This window comes from Bombus affinis, chromosome 1, assembly GCF_024516045.1.
Source record: "Bombus affinis isolate iyBomAffi1 chromosome 1, iyBomAffi1.2, whole genome shotgun sequence".
NCBI classification, from domain to species: domain Eukaryota; kingdom Metazoa; phylum Arthropoda; class Insecta; order Hymenoptera; family Apidae; genus Bombus; species Bombus affinis.
Genome location: NC_066344.1, coordinates 5433472 through 5455003, shown reverse-complemented (window position 1 = coordinate 5455003; position 21532 = coordinate 5433472). Strand labels below are relative to the sequence as shown.

The following is a 21532-nucleotide window of genomic DNA, read 5'->3' as shown; positions in this document are numbered from 1 at the left end:
ATAATTATAAATATCATTTACAAATTAAAACAATACAACGTTGCCATAACGAAGGTTAGTTCAGTAACATTTTTCTACGCTTTTGTAATTTTTAAGCATAACAAAGCACGAGTCAGTTTCACAGACAAAGTTCTTAGCAGGTCGGGTTTACCATTGGCGACCGAACGTAGCCGAGGAGAAACGACCCTTAACACGATCGTGGATACCGGGTTGTGCACGAATAGCTTGAGCTTGCGCGGTGCTTTCGAAAGGCGCGTCCTGGCTCTGTCGTCTGATCGCGGTTGGGCATTTATTCGTCGTCGAGCTTTCGTGCTGGAGCGTGCGCGTCTCTCTCACCGTAGCGAAATAAAAAGAGAAGAAAGAAGGAGAGAGCGGTCTCGTTCGCGTCCGGCCGGGTCATCACGTACCAATCTCACAAGTAGCAGAGACGCTGTATCCAGGAAGGCTAGATATAGGGTCGTTTCGCACGCGAAAATGTAACGATCTCAGTAGTGGGGCCGGTTGTCTGGAAAATTGGTTTAGACAGAAGGGGAGAAAGAGGTGATATCCCTTTCCCCGCGTCGCGTCTCGCAGTGAAGCATCTTGCAGAGGGGATCCATGGCGTGAAGCATCGGTTGGTTCATCCAACTATTTCTACACGGAAGTTTGAAGCTCGAGAAAACTCAGGTAAGTGGATACGCGTATACCTTCTTCCTGTTTTCGTTTGTTCATCGGGTAATCAATCGCTCGGAGAATTTACGATCTACATAGTTGCTTCGCTTTCGTGCCTCGCTACCGGCTTCTTTGACCATTTTCGTTTGTTCGCGTAGACAGGCAAACGCTAGAAATCACTTCCTATGCGATTGTTGCAATTTAAGGAAGAGTCATGTTTTCAAAGAAGATGATGTAATTTGATATCGGCTTTTCGTATTGGCTATTAGGAGCATGAGCAAGAATATCGAGTATATGAGTTTTTAAAAGTCGTGGTGATAATCACAGTTGGCATTTTGCGCAAAATTCCGCCCGACTGCGTGGTTGACTACGTACGACGCAGTACTTCGTTAGCCTCCCCTTTCACCTTTCGCTGATATGTCTTAATTCTACCGACTACAGCCATATTTTAATACTTTTGCCAAAATACTCTATACATTACAATTTCCTATTAATGCTTGTTATAAAATTATTCTAGATATATATATCTAGAATAATTTATTATAGATATAAATATATATATATATATAGATGTATATGGAAAATTAATATTAATAAATAGAGTGTATATCTGCTTAAAATGAAACGAGACAAGATCAGAGTCTCACAAATTTGTCTAATATTCGGAATAGTATTATGATTTATTAATCGATTATTGGACTTTCTTGTGAGTAGCGTCCGTATATGGAGTATATAGATTTCGTATATACATACAGTATGTTGTATCTTGAATTTTCGCAACAGGTTATGTTTGTAGAGTTCAAATAACGTAGGAAACAGTATGCAAAAAGAATTTACAAACCGTAAGTAGACAATATCTGTCAATATATCTCACATAATTGAGTCGGTCAAAAAATATTTCAGATTTACGTGTTACCTGTATACTTTGAATCCACCAATTTTTATAGAGATTGAAAGAGAATGTCATTTCATTCTTGAGAAATAATTTGATTATTTCTATATCCATTACTAAACCAAAAGATTATTATTTTAGAAACTACTAAGATACATAGAAATATCTAAATATTATTTTGAATTATCTTTCGACCATTATCTACATAATTAAAAATCATGAATAGTTTTTAATGATATTTAACCTGCAGCATAATTTAATTAAATGAAAATATTATATAAGACCTTGTTATCCAGTGTATCCTTACATCCTTTACAAAGAGAACTATAAAATCGATGATTCTTTAAAAAAAATTTTTTAGAAAGACACTACATATCATTAAAGCAACAGGTTGTTTTAATCATATATAAAAAACATCTTTTCTAAAATATTATTATATATAATATAATTAATTTATTGCACTCTATCCAGGAAATAATTTTTTAATGAGAAAAATGTGTATGCTGTGTTTCAAATATTGAAACAAATTCTCTATAAAATTGATAAACCATTTGATATTTGTTTCACCCAAGGAAGTTACTTCTACTTTAACAAAATCAAATTTAAAGTGCCCTATTTCTGATGTAATGGGTAAATGAAATTGCTGTTCGTCAACCGTCACATATCCTTCTTTTTATTCTTTTTCTTAGGGTCATAGATAAGGGGTAGGTTAAAGATCTCTGAGTACGTAAACACTACTTCGGTCGATGACTGCTCGGGGGTGAAACAAAATAACAGAAACATTTTGTTCATCTTGTTTCGCTTACGTTTTTTTTGTTAAACGATTGGTGACTTCTTGGAAAATTGTTTGTTTATTATTTATTGTGACATTTTTATTTTATTTTATTTTTACTAATCGTAACGTAAATTTCTAGTAGTAGTAACTTGGCAAAGTAAATCTGGCAGAAAGTGTTTTACTTGATGTAGCATAATACGAAATTAATTAAACGTATTATAATTGTTTTATGCGCTTAATTGCTTAGGAGGGTAAAATAAATTAATAAATGCAACGAAAATGTACTGCAACCCGCACTTAGGGATCGCAATTTTCTTTATTTTCCGTAGACTATGGGACGAATGTGTGAAGTATGGTTGGGTCTCGTCATTCTCTCGGAATTCTTTAATTAACTATGCATACAATGCTTCGGTGCTTTCCCCCGTTCTAGCTGAAAATAAGAATACTTAATTAGAAAAATGTGCGATACAGCGTATCACATTAAAATTTATAGCCAACAGGAATCGTGATTATACAAAGTTTTAATGTATGTATTAAGTTTTATTCTGCTTTGTATATTTTAACTTCCCTTTGTTTTCCTTTCTATCTGTGGCATATAAAAGTTTTGCAAAACGTTATAACAATTTTATATTTAGGAAACCTTCATTTTACGTCATAACGTTGAATATTTTTTAATTTCTTACTAATTAATAATGTCTCTGAGTTACAGCAAAATAAATGAAATATATACCTTTAAATTCATAAAAGTATAATTTAATAATCTTATAGATAACGCTCTTTACAGTAAGCTTTTTGATAAACGTTTATACTATTGCTAATTAATTATGATATATATTAATTATGTACTATTATATATAATACTATTAATTATAAGTTCTAATTTGTGTGGATACATATATAAGAGAAGGAATAATGTTACGAAGGTTAATAAAAAAAATTCGATTTCATTAATATGGAATCTACGTCGATACCGTTTCGTTAACGAGGATATGTATAAATTTCAGACTTTTCAAAATTACCTACTGTGAATTTCGTAAAATGCTTACCTAAACTAAATACATGTATAGATATTTCCATGCATATAGGTAAACTCATTTTAATTTCATCTGAATCGCAAACGATAAATGTTACGAGTTCTAAACAATAGATTTCGTTACCATGACTTCTTGCATGACACTTAATACATTATGTATAAAAGATAGGCGACAAAAGATTTTCAAAAGATTTTCAAAAGTAGAAGTACAGTAGCTTCTGGATGTTTCCAATTAAACATCATAGTTCTCTTTTATGGTTGAATCATAAGTAATATCTAGGAGATATTATGACTTGTAAAATAGCATTTCATTAAATTGTCAGCAAGAAATATTCCATTAATTGTATAGTGATTTAGATTAATACAGTTTGACGCAGTAAAACGGTTCATAATGTGAAAATAAATTTAAACATTTAGGTATTATAAGTCTTTTTAAACCTATTATTATAGCCTATACATACAGGCGTATAATAAGAGAAAAAAGAAATAATAATAACTAAAATAACATAATAAATAAACTACACACTTTCAAACATCAAATAACGTGAAAATCAGAAAATTAAGAAAATTATACTTACCGTATCTTCGTTTTGTAGTTTTCATCTCTTTACTTATATTCCTAAATATTTTTGTATAAAAATCGATAGTCTACTTATAAATGAACTTCCTAACCAACGTGCAGTGATATGAATAATTGAGAGTCGGACGGATAAATTAAGCGATTATTGGATTAAACCGAAGAAGTTCGTGATGTTGAAAGTCGAGTGTTCGGCACACGTCATTCTCGTTGCGATCGAACTTTCTCCTCCGCTGCACCCTCGGTGTTTTTAGCCGCGGTACACGACCTAGCTCTCGGTCTCGTTTGATTTGATGGTGTGTCCTCTGTTAGATCGTGGATCTCGGTGCGCGTGCCTCTTTTGTCAAATGCATCGCGTCGACGCGATGAAACACGATGAATCCGGGGATCAAAAGAAACGGGACTCGGAAATGTCTCGAATACAACCGGTTCTATCGACTGCTTTTCCCTGCAATATACTATACGTCGCGACGAATGCAAAGAGTTTCACCCTTCCACGGATTTCAAAACAAATATTTTCTTCGAAAGGAAACACCGATAACGATACAGCTACTCACGAAAATATTTGAACACTTATAAAAACCTTTTACGAATATGTTGCATATATTATAGGAAAGATCCTGTAATTTGATTAGCACCGTAATAAGACACGATTGTCACGATTATAGATAAGGTGGATGTTGGATGAAGAAATACTTTTGATGTTTAACAAAAAAGGTTTATTTAACAATTAACAGCCAACGATCAACGATCAACAATTATCAATTACACTCTCCAATGTGTTTGGTTCGCTGTTACGCTACACCCTTCGCATTTCGCTGTTCGAAACGGAATGAATCATTCGTTCAATATCAAACTGATTATTTTCTTTGTTGCCCCTCGATATCCCCACCACGTACGCGTTTGTTACATGTCCGCGACGGTTGCTGCGTACGTATTCTTCCGAATATTCGCGAAAAAATCGTAGGGAAATCGATGGTACATTAGGCATGTCGACCTTACGCTTTGAAGGTATAGCGCTTTATGTCGCGAAGCCGTCGGAAAGTTCCGTCGTCGAGTGCAGCCACATATACATGAAACTATTCTAAAGATGTATATAGAAGTTAGCAGACATTTATTACAAATATACACTTCATATAAATCACCGGAGTATTTGATCAGAAAATTATTGATCATATATACCAGTAAACCACAACATTTAATGAAACAATTTATAGCTATTATTCTATGTTTAGGACCACTATTCGAGCTGTGTATTAATTCTTTGTATACGTTTTGTGTACGTTAGCTACGATTGTCTCGTGACTTCTATGAACATTTACGTCGACTGGTTTCAAATTGTACCGGTATAATCACACACAGTCACATCTTATCATAGTGTTGATCAAACAGTTTCGTACAACACGTAATTCATAAAAATTTTCTATCGTAAGGGTTCGGATAATTTTACAGAATTGTACAGAGATCGTTTTTAGCTTTAGCATTGGAGAAAATCAGAATGGGCATTGACGAAATACGAAATTAGCGCTATGAAAACGAAGCGAAATTTAATGTTATTACTAACAGCTGGTCAAGATAAATGAAGAAATCGAGTCTTTGAATTAAAACTTATTGTAGCAATAAAAGTTAACATTATTTCAGAGACGAAGATCAAATACAGTTGGTTCTGTGGACTGATTTAAGTATTTTGTCGCTGAAATATGTGTTGAATGTAAAAAGTTTCAGCCCTCCACGAGTTCATTGTATGTATGTAAATATTTTGTTGGCGGCAATCGTGTATCGTGTATCGAACGAGCTATCGCGTGTTAGAGAAATAAAGAAATCGTTTTTTAGCATTGGAAAAAATTGAGATGTGCGTTGGCAAAATAAAAAGTAGCATTGTTGTTGAAACGAAGCTGAGTTGGAATACAATCGGTTCTATGGACTGCTTTTTGTCGGGATGCGAAGGTTTTCATTCTTCTATAGGTTCGGAATAAATATTTTATCGGAAGTCAAACGATGGCAATCGTGTATCAAATAAACTATCACGTGTTAAATATACAGAAATCATGTTTTAATATAAGAACGCATGTATGTCTATAAAAAATATACAGAAGTTGTATTTTATCATTGGGACGCGCGTCTAAATTGGAATACGCGTAAAACGATTGATTTCGTTGGAAAAGTAAAAAAATGAAATTCAGATCGATTGGAATTCCTGGATTTAACTCGTTTATTTAATGCGAAATGATTTATATTTTTTGTTCGCTCGTCCAATTATACGCGTGACATTAGGACAATACACATTTAAAATTATGTTTGATAATAGTACGCATTGTTAGTAAACATTCTACCCAGTCAGGATATTTTGACACTTTATTTTAAGATAGTTTTCTATTTTGAGAAAAATTATTTATCTGAGAATTTATTCAAGTAAAACACGGAACGTTACCTCATATTGAAATCAAAAAAAGAAATTTGAAGTAGCTTTTTTGTCTTATAAGATTAACGTTTAGCTATAAAAAATTACGAGTACTCTGTTTTTGATATAATCGAGTGTGTCTAATTGTCATTTGGAAGACAATTTTCGTTCTACATATTTCTCAATTCAATACTTAATTAAAATTGTTATAAAACTTATTTATTTATTTATTTATGAACCGAGGTAACGAACGTGAGACACTTAATATAATTCCTATTTATCCATAAATCAATATTCTTTATTATTTTAGTACGCATCTCATATCGTTTATTTTATTTACAGCAGAACGTATTAATCAATTATTTTTAGAAAGCTTCTCTTTTTCGTGGAAAAATTTCGATGGGCTCGAAAATTCGTGGAAATCAAAGCCAGTTATCTATTAAACTACGTATTTCGGCGTGTATTGCGTGAATTTCAAGATGCTCGATTTCAAACTCACGCTCATCTGTCGTTAATAGAAGTGCAATCGATTTTGAAGGACCACGACGATTGCTGCCAAATCGAAAAGGTTATTCGCATGACCCATATTCAGCTTCTCCATGCGAGATGAATTTCCATACGAATGGAGTAACGTAAATTGGTCAAACATGATCACACGGTTAATTAACTGCTTATTAAAATTTGACAATGTCTAATATCTGTTCGGTCATTCATATTGATCCATCGATAATACACTAACGGACGTAGAAACACAAAAATGACATTTCTTAAATTAGATAAAAATGTAAAATATGAAAAAGTATTTTGTTTCAAGCGCTTTAACACGTTGACTTCCCCGCGTGTTTTCAAAGAAATCTCCGTCAGGCCATCTTTGCAAGTAGTGAAATAAGCGACACCCGTATATATGGGTTACGCGGTCCGAAACTTTGTTGACACCCTAATTCGTGTGTCGTAGCAGTCAACATATTAAATATGTTTATACGAGTTTGTGTTATTAAGGACGACGGTAGCGACGTGCTTAGTGTAGTTGGCTGCTAACGTCTAGGACCCGGGTTCGAATCCTGGGCACCGAGTTTTACACTTTTCATGGATCGTCGACGTTGGAGATCGTCCGGAATGGAGGAAGGAGACCACCAAACCGACGTCTAGGCTACACCGTACTGGCTGCCACGAAGCGCGAAGCGTTTCATCTCACGGGAGGAATTTCGAAGAAAAGGGATCAGGGGGAACAATCGAAAGACTGCTGCCCCTGTTTCCCATAAGGAGGGACTAACCACCTACATCCGCCGCTGTCCACCAAAAACATAGCGTTTTGGAGTCTGTCCTAAACAATCGCTCCTTTAACGCAACCAAAAAAGAACCCCACGAAAAAACAAAAGATCGAAGCCAAGCGAGATCGAAAAAAATGTAAAACGGGCAGCGGAGAGGATCGGAATTCTGAACGGGGCAAGTTGCAGTATGGGAAATCAACATCTATGTGGTCGATTGATTCTCAAAATCTGTCGGGGAATCCCCTCCAGACTCCGAAGGAAGCGCTTCGTGGATTGCAGAGATTAGGTGTGTCAGCAGAATCCCGGCGTTCTTGAGGACAAAATTGCCAAGCCAGCTACCTATCGCGGGCTTGGCAACCGATCGTCCATTTTGCACTTTTTTTTAATTTTTGTAAAGTAATAAGAAAGATTCCTCCATTTTCTATCAATCATTTTCAATCACTTATATTCCTATTTTATTCATGAATTTTACAAGTAACGATTTAAGAGTAGCTCAGATTACAAGGTTTATTTTAATTATTTTTATATTATTATTTTAGTAGTTTGTGTGAATATTTGTTGATGAATATGTATAATTATCTTTACAAATTTTATATTAGTTCCAATTTGTCGAGCAAGTCCAGTTAGGGAGCAATATTGCAGCAAAGGAGCCTTATAATGAAATAAAAATCGTATTACTTATAATTTACTGTATTTGTTTGCCAGAAAAATTAGTTACAAGCCAAGAATATTTTACTTTTAGTGAATAGTATACGTTACGAAAGATGTTTGAGGTAGGTTAGATTACTATTTCTTCTGCCGCTGCAATTCTGAATGATCTTGGTACACAATTTACAAAAATGTGTGTGCAACTTCTATCTCCAAGGCTACGTAACAAAATATACGAGTCAATAAAAAAATCAGAGAAATTTTCGGAGTACTTTTCTTTAAAAAAAAAGATCGTTTCTTTTTAAAGTTCTTTTTCTATTTAAATTTCTATTTCTACTTAAATAGAATTCTCCATGAAATTTATCGGTGAATCAAATGTGAGTAAGCCAACATACTATGTAATTTCGTGTCAAATGCTATAAACTGTTTAAATTATTTTTCTTTCTCCATAAGATTGAGTTCTGCTTTTTTTTTATTAATTTCATATGTATACGGCTCCTTGCTATTAAAAACTAAAATTAGACGATGATTTATGATTCATGATTTATTTTTCAAGTACTAGAAACTTCACGAAGTTAACGAACTAATGAATAGCGATATGGTGATAGTTGATGTATCGATTGATTGTCTTTGAGAGCTTGTATTTCTTGAAACTCTCAATCTTTCACGATTACATATCGAACTGTACACTATCTACTTTAGTTATAGGGTAATTATGCAATATGGTAAAAGAGGCGAGTTCGAGAGTCTCATAGTATGGATAAGACCAATTAAGCTGAATACAGGTCAAAAAGTTTACGCCAGATTTACAGGAAAAATTTCTCTGTTTCCAACGTTATCTTAATATATAAAAGCGTAAAATAGCTTTATTTACCACACAATCCACTGTAAAACGAATCATTCTAATAACATTGATTTTAGAAACTATAATAAATTCATTGTCCATTTGTTATCCTATCTGATGCGTACTATCCGGTCCGCGAATCTTAAATTCTTTTCTCTAACATCACTTTGATCTTGAAAGAAGTATATTTTTGCTCGCATAAACTAGCCTTAAATCTTCCTTACTTCTTGATCCTACTTCAATGGAATTTGTATTCGTAGTTACGATTAGTCTTCTCAAAATATTTTGTTTCGCCCTATATATATATGTCACTTTCGTGTTATATACTTCGTTTCTCGCCTATATTAATCGTGCTTGTAGTACAACTATCTTAAACGAACTTGAAGTATCGTGTCAATAGATACAATATGATGCTTGATTGTACTTAACTTTTATTCGCGATCATCTTCATTGTTCTATATATCTACGGCTAAAAATAAAATGTACAAGCAGAAGGTAATTTTCTATATGAAAATAGATTAGTAGTGTAGAATACAATTTATCATCCGAGCTCTAGACGTATATGTAGAAAGGATTGCAAGGACTTCGCAAGAAAGAAACATACAGAGATGTGTTAAAATATAATAATAACAAGTGTTAGAATACGATACATTTTTTTCTGCTGTCCTGGCGCGCCACATTGAAACGCGCGTTCAACATCCATGAAACTGCATTTATCTGTTATTTGAAGTTTGAACGCTTGAAGGCTACAGGAAAGAAACATGATCACATAGTCCATCTATTTTAGAGGGAAGTTCAGTATGTTATTAATTAATTCCACGTTTCCAAACGACATACCTGATTTTGGGACTAACCATATACTTTACCACATTCTTCATAACTCTAAAAAATATTGCTTGTCATATTACTGAAATATTGCTTGTTTTATTATTGAGATATTGCTTGTCTTAACTTTAAAATCATTCCTATGTAGTTGCAAGACTTCGTTAATCATATTTTCGGACCTAGCAAATTGTTTTCATCTTTAGCTATTTATACTAAAATATCACTTTTTAATCAGAATGTGATATTAACATCTAAAAACTGATGTACCTGTGACGATTTTTCCGTTACGAATTGTCTTCCGAAAAGATTAGTCTTATTATTCTAAGGATGTCGATATACACTAACAAAAGTGACAGCAACAATTGCGCAAGAACGCCGTGTACCGGAGACAGTTAATGCAAATCGAGACGCATACGTCTGTCTTTCAAGAGGCACAACGACAGGCAGAAAGGATTGGCGGATCGCCAGTCTGAAAATAACGAAAAATAAGCAACGATCAGGATTTGCATAATAGCGGAGGGAACATCGTCCACGAACGGAAGTTTCGCGCGACGGGCTTCCGAGGTGTTGCGAAATATGGAACCAACTAAACGTTGGGTGCCTCGTGATTTTGATGAAAAACACCGTGTAACCCCGTGGAAAAATAGACAAGTCTTGGTACACGTGGTACGGCGGTCGTTTGTTATCTTCGCGCTAAAAACGAACTCCACAGTTCGCTACGCGTGAAAGATTACTCTGCACGGTTTCAATTCGTTTTTACGACCGACCCCTGTTTTATAGTCGATGCGCCATTACCTTGCCGAGAAACGAAATCGAGGATATTGTCGAATTTCTCGCAGATGTTTGTCGATTCTACTCGAATCGTGTGAATGCCACTAAAAAGAAAAAAAAAAAAAAGGAAAAAAGACGCTGTCTCGAGACGAAACCCGCGAGAGTTGTGGAAATGGATTCGTCTAGATATTTGCAAAGTGAGATGGTGGAACTAGTATTTTAGGATGAAATTCTTTGAGATTTTTCCTTGATTAGTTGTAATCTGCTTGGAATTATTTTTTGATCATTCTCTCTTGCAACGATTGACTAAATGCGTGAAATATTGCTTAACGGGGAAATGCGTTGTTTCGTAGATCTATAAAAGGGAGAACAATAATTATGGGTTTTGAAAGTTTACAATGTAGATTTATTAAACTAATGGAGTATTTGTGTGCCGTATAAAAACGAACGAAATACTTGTTAAGCATTATACGAATGGTTGTGTATTATTTTCGAATTATTGAATGAATTATTTTTGATTAAATTTTTCGAATTTAAGTGTCTCAATAATTTTATGGAGAGAAAACAAAAATCCAGCGATAAATATATAGAAGAATTCATCGTTCTGTTTGGAAAAACAGATGTGATTTTTAAATATTCAAAACGCCGTTCACATTGAATACCGTCTAATTTTATTTATTACTTTATTATTAGGGGATATGGCTTGTCCTAGTTGCGTGGAATTTTGTACATGTAAAAACCTTGTACATATATACAGCGTTGTATATCTATAACAGATATTCGAAACTTAAAAAATATTATACGTTGTATCAGTCTATGATATTTGTAAAATTAGATTACAAGGTAGTAAGGTAGATTACAATTTGAAGAAACTTCAAAAAACATTTCAAACAACAAGAAACATTTTATGAAATACTTAATTATAACATGTTAAAAGAACTCCTATAACATAAATAAGAATTTCATAGAAAATATAGTTTGAAGTAAAAAAGCAGCTGAAAGATAAAATGATATTTTAATGCATTAGGTATGCATATTGTATTATTTAGAAGGCAGGTATAGCATATTTTAAATTCTAAAACCACTCTGTACGATCACTCCAATAACGGAAAATTCCTAGTCGGTGTTAATTTTCAGAAGAATAATTTGCAAAATTAACTACTTACGACATAATCAGATTTACGGTCGCGTAATTTGCTTTCACGCGATAAAGTACGCGTCGCGATGAATATCGATGAATCAAAATTTCCATCATACACGGAGAATCTTTTAATTTATTGTGTCTATTACTGTATCTATGAGACCACACGATCGATCATGATGTCTGGTTAGAAGACACGTGGTTTAACCGAGAATAATGGCGGGAAAAATGCAGTGGAAATTTGCGTGGCGGTCGAATATCCAACTACGAGATTAATTACAAGAATTATTTCCTGGATTACGTTTATTTCGTCGTGTCCCTGATTTAGATTAGTCAGGCGATCGTTTCAAGTTTTCTGCTATAGATTAAACAAATCACGCACTTTCACGAGCCGATTTGATTGTTACGCCGCTCAGGTGTATTGATTCAATGTGCTGTGTTAGTTCCCAAGTATTCACGCTCGTGTGTCGTGTTCGAAATAAATGTATCGAAAGTATTTTGATTTCGACTTTTTAAAAATGTTTCTCCGTGATATATCTCTCAAATTAATTAAATTAATTATTCACTGATCCATCGATAGTAAAGAAATATAAAAATATATGTTCCTTTAAAAAGCAGAAATTTTTGAATTAGACGATTAATAATGATCGTGTAATTATTTTATATTACGTATGTATTTAACGAAACCGATGATAGTACCGATGATAAACAATTTCAAAGTCAAATAATTTTCATTTATATTTTTGTTACACACACATATCGTGTAACGATTTAATCTTAGATGACTATCACTGTGTTCATTACTAGCTTATAACTCATAGGATAAAGTTTAATGAATAATGAAAGCGAAAAGAATCGATATTAAGGTATATAATAAATAAATGTTGAAATAAAGGTTACGATGAAATGTACTTATTTAAAGTAAAATTGTTAAACTTGTATACTGTTAGTTTTGTTTGATATAAAGAATTCTGCTTAGTATGTATTTATTTATTTCTCCTTCAGAGATCTTTAGTACAGCCTTACAATGTTTATAAACTAAACTATCGCTAAAAGATGGTGCTCGTATGGGAGTGCTTCCTCTCTGTCCTATTTGCCTAACAAACTTTCGTTTCCTATCTGTACTTACAATTACTATTGAGACTTAATTAATAAGAACACAAGTTTCCGTAGTACAGTTTCGCTTGTGAACGTTATTAAGTTATATAAGTGTTGATAACAATTGAAGTACAGGTACAAGGCTGGTTTTGTCTAAAATAATATAATGACTATGTTCAGTGCGAAAATAGATGTGGAACGACGCGGAAATGTTAGCTACATTTATTCTAGCATCTACTCACGTGTAGATCACGTTTACAGATTATTTCTAAACTATATAAATCTATTCTAAACTATATAAATTCTATTAAAATAATTCTATGTTATTTCGCAACTTTTTTTAATTGTTCACATATCGAATTTTTTAATTTTGGCTAAAATTTTATCCACCTTCCGAGGCAAGTAATTTAGATTCCTAGTTAAATAATTTAGATTTATCTATTTGATGGATCTATAGATGGATAACATTATTAAATATTCTTTATTATTGTTTTATTATTGTGACATTTTTCTTTCATGCTATTTTTTTCTTGATCGTCATATTATCGAAATATGCCTTCCAGCATAACTAAATCTCAAGCAAACGATATTTTATAAATGCCGAATACGATTAAACATTCAACGCGAAGCTTAAAATGTTGGAGCGTGAATGAATTTCATTTTCTGCTTGTCCATCGAATTTTCTCCGTTAATATACCATATTTATGAAAATCCTTTTTCGATGAAGAATTCTTTCGCGATGATCCTCCTCTTTCGATTGTCATTCTTGAATATTTTATATCGTTTTGTGTAATATCTACATTCTGTGCATTCTTTAATTTCCAACGAATGCATCAATATCTCCAATTTATTTATTATGCAAAATTATCCCAATAACGTAAGAATTTCCTTTCGTTCGGGATCAATTTAATAGTTATTTACAGGAAAATAAATGTGTCAAACGATAAACCAGTTTGTAGTTCGTGTGACGATCATTTTGCAGTAGACGGCACGTACAATGTATCAAAATGCGTATTTTTCAAATTGTTACAAAAATAGACTCTGATGGATTTCCTTCGCCTTAGCACTTTTCAAATGACTGAAAATAAAAATTCCTAGAATCCAATAGACTTCACCTTATCGGTTATTTTAAATAGACCGTCTTTTTTGGACTTTTTTGGACGATTTTCTGACATGGTTGAAGCAACAGTTTACAGCTGCTTTTATCTTCATCAGACCTATCTGATCCTCTCAAACGCACACGACAATAACTTGGAAAGTTTCTTCTTTCCTCCTGTCTGTGTGTCCACCCTTCTGTTCCTGTTATGGCTGAAGCCATAGTCTGCGAGAAGCCTTGTGCGAATAGGTCTCGACCATGCCAGCAGACTAAAATCATTAGCTTTTATAGAGCGATACGACGCTTGTTGCGCCCTGTAGATCCAATTTTCTCTTTGCACGTTGAAGCTACGATAGTCGAATATGATTGGGCAAGTCGAGGATCGTTCAACGACTAGCCACACTGTTCGATGATGCTTCACAACTTTGCTCACACTTGGGTAACTTTCTCAGTACACTTTTTAATTGTCTTCCTTGTTAAGAGCATTTTTCTGTATTAAGTATCGTGAAACTTTGATTGGTGCGAAATAATGTTGTTCTCTGGAATCAGGTTGTTATAGTTTATAGATATGTTGTATATTATTATTTCACACGTTTGTAGTAAATATTTTGTAATTTTTCTATATATTTTCAGACGAGTTTCAAATTTTACCAATATAATAATGACAGTCTTGTCTTTTGACAGGACTAGTGACAATTTCAAAATATTTTATATGATTTATACAATAGATTAGTTATCAAAATAATCATAATTTTTCAGAGGAATTTAAAAATTGCGAGGAAATAAACACGTTTCTAGTAGACAACGGATAAGAATCATTCGCTAATAAATATAATAAACTCAACGTTTTAATCTTTTAAATATACATATTACGTAAATACGATATTACTTAAGGAATATCCTAATATTGTAACGTTACAAACTGATAACTCTTAAATCTCTGCATAAGGAACATACTCTTCCGTTTCTCTTTCTTTTCCCTCATTTTTTATTTTGATATTTATCATTTGTATCGCTTGCACGCTGTTAACCCGCGAATGCATCTAACTTGCCTAAAAATGATTAATTTTGGCTTATCGTTCACAAGGGTTGAGAATTGGCAGCGTGCCCCGTTTCCATCGGCGTAAAAGCAATTCGAGGGTGTACTCGTGCAACCGTTTGTTACGTGTCAGACTTAATTAAAATTTGATAGACACGTCGAGCGAGAAAACGTTTTTTCACCCATGTTTTGTAGAACTGTGTTTTCTGTCGTCGATCATTTTCTTCTTTCTTTATATAGATTTCAACGTCCCATCAACTACACCTGCGGTGGATCTTGATGGACGTGGTTTTTCAGTTTCAATTGCGTTCACCTCGTTCGTTCACGTTGTTTGATTTATCCTAGAAAAATGAGGAACATCTCGAGAATACTCGAGCCGTCAAATTTTTTGTTTCGCGAACAAAAACATCTCGACGAATATAGTTCCTACGTTGTCCACGTATCGGCCGTGATTCCCTCCGTTTTACTATTTGTTTGTTCAGGGGAACGAATCATTTTGGCGATCCGCCTCGCGTACCGAGAAACGTTTTCGAAGCGAAAATAAAATTGTTGTATAAACTGTTCCTCCGGCGTCAATACAGAGGTAAATTATTCTCTGTTTCGTCATGTTGCTTGCTTTGTAATTCTGCTAGGTACGAATCAATCTCGAGTTTGTTTAACGTTATTTGCATCAGTTTGTTTCACAGACTGTTACGAAATGCTTTACACCTTTTCATTGTTTCTTTGCATTGGTATATAATAACTACAGATATCATACGTAAGAATTTTCCTAAGAGTTTGAAAAGTCACTAATATCTTAAAATCTTTATATAATTTCAATTTTATATTGTAATTTTACATAATTTTACATATGGGAGAATTAAATTATTGCGGCATAATAATACAATTATTTCCTTTCGTATGTTAGTTAATTTTTAGGTACAATAAAAATTATGTGTGAAGTATACGATCTTACAGATCATTACATCTAAATATATTATACGTTGAAAAAACGTTATATTTTAGTATAATTAATATACGTATTGTTTAATTCTAGTAACAATAAAATTTCAATTTGTTATATATAATTTTCAATGTTTGACAGAAACGGATAAGCAAAAAAAAAAGTTATATGTAATTCATAGTATATATTATAATTAAAAAGATCGTTTATCGTGAAAAGAGCAGTTATTGCTTTTAAGTTAGTAAAACCATTTGATTTTAGTCAGATTAAAAATATCTTTCGTTTTTTACGTTTCGAACTCGGTAGACGTTTCGAGTGGTTGTATGCGTTTAGTAACAGTATCTGGTATAGCATAAATTTTAATCAATGTGATGATACAGTTGCTCGCCACAGCTACTACTAATTTCAGTAATATAATCTGGAATTGCTCTTAGCACTAATTGCACTCAGTACGCGTCTATTTTATTATCCTCGAGAATCGTGTCATTATTATCATGCAAATGATTTTTACAAAGTTCCCATGACGAAAGATTTACGTACATGCATAAATTTTATTTATTACTTTGGACACTCTCAAATTAAAAGTGCTCATAGAAAAGTTTAAATTTTATTTTCGCCTGCAAGTAATGGAAATATCCAATTAGTACGTGAAAACTATTCTTTTTGTTCAGCTTAAAAGTATAATAAAAAGATAATATTCTTCACGATCGCTTTTTAGAAGAATTTTGTTACCTTCATGGAATTTTCTTACTGTTAACTTTTCCAGTGTTATTATTGTTCATTTGCAAATGAATATAGTAAAATATTAATTACTTGAATCAGAAGCAGGACAAATCAGGCACCTATATTTAAAAAAAGAATGAATAATTGAAAACAATTGAAGTTTGTAACTGTAACTTATTTTCGGACTGTGTACACGTTCTTCATAAGGCAAAAACTTTCTTGGCTTTTGTATCTTGCGTTATTTATTAAAATTTATACTTACTTGAACGAATAATAAAAATTGAATAATATCCAATAAACATTCTTAAAGTCGAAGCTCAAATAGGAATATTTCTGAACAATGAAAAATTTGTAATGCTTCATACTGCAGTAATTTTTCGATACGTTTAACCAAACGATTGGTAATTTTACCACACTTATGTTTTAAAACTTTCTGAAAAGCCATGTTTCGAAATCCATAATATTTATGGATTTTTATTTATATATAACAATCATTTCCGTTTTCCATTTTTTGTCGCCTAAAACGAACATTTAACGTACAATTTCTATTAAAAATTTTTTCTGTACTAAACACTCTTGTATTATAAGATATACAATTATGTTATACGTTCATACTTCTTGTTAATCATAATTCAGATTTATAAAATTACAGCGTTTCTCTCGTTTTACTCTGTAAACTTTTGTTTGTTCGCCACCGTACACGTACACAGGAGTACAAAAAATTGGTAATTTCTATAAATATAATTTTGATGAACTCTGTAACATACAGAATAAGTATATTTCTATTGCAGATATAAAAAAATCGTAGAGGAATATTTTGCATCGTATATGAGACTATCATTCTGATGTGCCATCTTACTCAGAAATGCATCGGTGTAGTTACAAAGTTCGATCGTATTATTTTTTCTAAATGAAACTATACGATCATTTTTGCATTAATTGATTCTTCGTACCATTAAATGGTTTCGAATAAAAAAAATCTAATATTAATATAAAAATATAATATTATTATTAATTATTATTATTATTATAATATAAAAATCTCTAAAGATTCAATATTTTTCGATAGATGTAATTTCTTTTTATCTCTCAAACATTTTCAAACATTTTACACAACTATTACTTAGTTCATTTGTACACTACTCACACTTAAGCGGTATCTTTCAATTCGTTCTTTCACGTCATCGATTGAAATAAAAAGTTTTATATATACACTCTATATTTTTTAAAAATCTATAATCAAAGAGATATAACATAGATGAACGTGTGTGGTCAGACGTCGGAAGCGTCGAACCATTTTCCTTCATATGTATCTACCGCAGCATTTGAATTATTATCGCACATGATGGAAATAACGAACACATTCACATCCTTCTTACTTGTAAAACCAATTGCAATGCGATTGTACACTGTCGTGAATCGACGTAACTAACTATCGTAATGTTTAACAACAGAATAAGGTGTACGTACATTCGAATATCAGGAAACATAAACAGAACACAAAACACGAGAATTCTGTTGAACTGTAAGTACAATATCACTGTTATATGTAAACATGGTATGTATGTAAACATAGCAGCGACGCGACGTGTCATTTCAACGTTGATGGACATTGTATAAAATTTGAAATACATATCTCACGCAATACTAACTTTTTTACATATTGTAACCTAATATCTTTTCTTTTTGTTCCAAATGGCACGAGAAATCAATTAGTGCAAAGAAAGAAAATCACAGGATTCCATGCAAAACATGTGCAATTGCACTTCGTGACTGTACCGATGCATTTTTAAACAAAACCGCACTGCGCAATGACAGAGTTTGATAAACAATGTAAAATTTTCCTGTACAATTTTGTTATATCTGCTATAGCATCAGAGCAATGTAACCCGACCAGTTACTACACTTATCCTTTATATTTAATTCAGTATTCTATAATTGATCTTTCTACAAAACAATACGCGATACAGAGTGTGAAAGATAAATGCCTAAATGAAACTTCGTCAACGTTGTCTGATTGAACCTAATGTCTTGTGTCTTTCCATAGAACGAAATAAATGGCTTACTGTTCTATATAAGAGATCGTTAGTTTGTAATCCGAAGTTGAGACGTATTACGCGCTCAGTGATTTACGAAGTTTCAAGGTGCGACGCGGAAATTGTTTGATTCACTTTCGACCGGTTCTGTCGCGTTTAAATAAAGCGTGTTGCACAGTAGTTTGTGACGGTGATACGTTGCTCTGGAAGAAATGCAAAATTACTCTTGTACGGTTAATCCTCTGTGCTTTTCGTCGTTAAATGTCGCGTCCAGAATTTCAAAATCCTTTATATACGCTGTCTACCTATGGAACGTGTCTTACAATAGATGGCTTTTCTTTCCATTTGCGAGGCTTTACGAACTAACGATATCCGTAATCCGTCGTCCGAGTTGATTATGGTTAGTTAAATGAGTATTGGCGCCATAATTTCGGCCGATAACGCGGAAATGTTGTTTTTTGGATATTTGTGCTTTTTGCAATGTTAAATACTCTCATTTCCATACTCATTAAAATGAAGTTATTCCTACAACAAGTACAACTTCTTATATTTCTTTAATTGTAAGGACACTCTCGTACTATTTAAAAACTTTGCGATAAGAATTCCAACAATTTATAACTTTCCCGAAACAAATTAATTGTATTTTAATCATCAAGGTTTAATTAAAATGTAAGGTGTTTTATAATTCTAAAACTACCAAGTATGATACGAGATATAACAAATGGTATTTTATTATTCACTACTACTAAATATCGATACAATGATTAAAGATAATAATTGCTGTCACTAAATTTGTTAAAATTATCGCGTATATTTTTCTAAAATATCTGCTCGTTCTTGCAAGTAATTTTCGCGTGGCCGTATAGTTTGCCAGATGAAAAAATGAACGCCAGTTCCAGAATTAGCTCATGTCTTCGACTGAATTCATCGCAACAAAAGCCCTCGCGTTGAATCGTTTGGACGCTGCAAGTAGTGAAATAAGCGACACCCGTATATATGGGTTACGCGGTCCGAAACTTTGTTGACACCCTAATTCGTGTGTCGTAGCAGTCAACATATTAAATATGTTTATACGAGTTTGTGTTATTAAGGACGACGGTAGCGACGTGCTTAGTGTAGTTGGCTGCTAACGTCTAGGACCCGGGTTCGAATCCTGGGCACCGAGTTTTACACTTTTCATGGATCGTCGACGTTGGAGATCGTCCGGAATGGAGGAAGGAGACCACCAAACCGACGTCTAGGCTACACCGTACTGGCTGCCACGAAGCGCGAAGCGTTTCATCTCACGGGAGGAATTTCGAAGAAAAGGGATCAGGGGGAACAATCGAAAGACTGCTGCCCCTGTTTCCCATAAGGAGGGACTAACCACCTACATCCGCCGCTGTCCACCAAAAATAGCGTTTTTGGAGTTTGTTTAACGTTTCACTCCTCTAACGCCCAAAAGAACCCCCTTAATGTCGTTAAGTAAAAAAAAAAAACAAAAAGATATTGAAGCCAAGCGAGACAAAAAAAATAAAAAAAAAAAAAATCGGGCAGCGGAGAGGATCGGAATTCTGAACGGGGCAAGTTGCAGTATTGGAAATCAACATTCTATGTGGTCGATTGATTCTCAAAATCTGTCGGGGAATCCCCTCCAGACTCCGAAGGAAGCGCTTCGCGGAATGCAGAAATTAGGTGTGTCAGCAGAATCCGGCGTGTCTTGAGGACAAAATTACCAAGCCAGCTACCTATCGCGGGCTTGGCAACCGATCGTCCATTTTGCACTTTTTTTTAATTTTTGTAAAGTAATAAGAAAGATTCCTCCATTTTCTATCAATCATTTTCAATCACTTATATTCCTATTTTATTCATGAATTTTACAAGTAACGATTTAAGAGTAGCTCAGATTACAAGGTTTATTTTAATTATTTTTATATTATTATTTTAGTAGTTTGTGTGAATATTTGTTGATGAATATGTATAATTATCTTTACAAATTTTATATTAGTTCCAATTTGTCGAGCAAGTCCAGTTAGGGAGCAATATTGCAGCAAAGGAGCCTTATAATGAAATAAAAATCGTATTACTTATAATTTACTGTATTTGTTTGCCAGAAAAATTAGTTACAAGCCAAGAATATTTTACTTTTAGTGAATAGTATACGTTACGAAAGATGTTTGAGGTAGGTTAGATTACTATTTCTTCTGCCGCTGCAATTCTGAATGATCTTGGTACACAATTTACAAAAATGTGTGTGCAACTTCTATCTCCAAGGCTACGTAACAAAATATACGAGTCAATAAAAAAATCAGAGAAATTTTCGGAGTACTTTTCTTTAAAAAAAAAGATCGTTTCTTTTTAAAGTTCTTTTTCTATTTAAATTTCTATTTCTACTTAAATAGAATTCTCCATGAAATTTATCGGTGAATCAAATGTGAGTAAGCCAACATACTATGTAATTTCGTGTCAAATGCTATAAACTGTTTAAATTATTTTTCTTTCTCCATAAGATTGAGTTCTGCTTTTTTTTTATTAATTTCATATGTATACGGCTCCTTGCTATTAAAAACTAAAATTAGACGATGATTTATGATTCATGATTTATTTTTCAAGTACTAGAAACTTCACGAAGTTAACGAACTAATGAATAGCGATATGGTGATAGTTGATGTATCGATTGATTGTCTTTGAGAGCTTGTATTTCTTGAAACTCTCAATCTTTCACGATTACATATCGAACTGTACACTATCTACTTTAGTTATAGGGTAATTATGCAATATGGTAAAAG

General features: G+C 33.1%; 1 protein-coding gene and 2 long non-coding RNA genes across 6 annotated transcripts in view; 1 reads left to right on the top strand and 2 right to left on the bottom strand.

Annotated features, from left to right (window-relative positions):
- The first annotated feature begins 208 nt into the window (after nucleotides 1-208).
- Nucleotides 209-21532, top strand: part of LOC126915404 (uncharacterized) — a 129811-nt gene continuing 108487 nt past the window's right edge. Inside the window, exon 1 of the mRNA XM_050720060.1 lies at nucleotides 209-666. The gene's annotated coding sequence lies outside the window, so the exon portion shown is untranslated. The remainder of the gene's footprint in view (nucleotides 667-21532) is intronic.
- On the bottom strand, nucleotides 7354-20522 carry LOC126915480 (uncharacterized). Its single transcript, XR_007710201.1, has 2 exons — nucleotides 20127-20522; nucleotides 7354-7598 (listed from the first exon to the last, which is right to left on the bottom strand). It is a non-coding gene; the product is annotated as an uncharacterized LOC126915480 (long non-coding RNA).
- Nucleotides 12805-18221, bottom strand: LOC126915488 (uncharacterized). Of its 4 annotated transcripts, none has more exons than XR_007710218.1 (5): nucleotides 18108-18221; nucleotides 17344-17484; nucleotides 16991-17246; nucleotides 16738-16847; nucleotides 12805-15403 (listed from the first exon to the last, which is right to left on the bottom strand). It is a non-coding gene; the product is annotated as an uncharacterized LOC126915488 (long non-coding RNA). The 4 variants fall into 4 exon arrangements; XR_007710214.1 differs by having other exon boundaries at nucleotides 17344-17482; nucleotides 17869-18137; XR_007710217.1 differs by having other exon boundaries at nucleotides 12805-16622; nucleotides 17876-18137.